The following is a 657-nucleotide window of genomic DNA, read 5'->3' on the forward strand; positions in this document are numbered from 1 at the left end:
ATCAAAATTTTCACAAAATCAAAATCCCAAGTGTACAAACCAGGAGCTTTACTGAGTGAAAAGATACAATATGTTATCAAACCTACTCTGGAGCCAGATGTGACCAAGCCATTAAGCTGCATCCTACCTTACTACTACTGGTCTGTTGAAACACAGGTCTCTGAAGTTAGACTGAAAACACTTTTTAAATATAAACTAGGAAACCACTATGCTGATGATTGTAACCATAGCTGTTGACAAAAGCAACAAAAATCAGAAACACCGAAGTGGGAGTGATCATTAGAATACTGTTCCCATGGCAAAGCTTTTAAGTAGTCTGTAACACTTCAGCAGTAAACTGCATTTTTGTTATGTCAGTAAGAGCTTATCTGCAAGAGGTTAAGTAAAAACACTATGTGGACTATTCCCATTATTGATGGCAGCAACATGTATTATGAAGCATTACCTGCTGGCTGCTCCAAGATTCACACCTGCTCTGGGGAAACATCCACCAGCAGTAAATGCAAGCAGAGTACTCCATCAAACTGCAACACCCATTGCATGATTTTTGCCTGTAGAGACATCCTCTCAACAGGTGCTCCCAGAACAGACACAGCATTCTGCTGAAACACTACACACACTCGGAATGACCACTACAGTACTGCACTGAAGTGCAGC

Source organism: Vidua chalybeata, chromosome 1, assembly GCF_026979565.1.
Source record: "Vidua chalybeata isolate OUT-0048 chromosome 1, bVidCha1 merged haplotype, whole genome shotgun sequence".
Taxonomy (NCBI): Eukaryota; Metazoa; Chordata; class Aves; order Passeriformes; family Viduidae; genus Vidua; species Vidua chalybeata.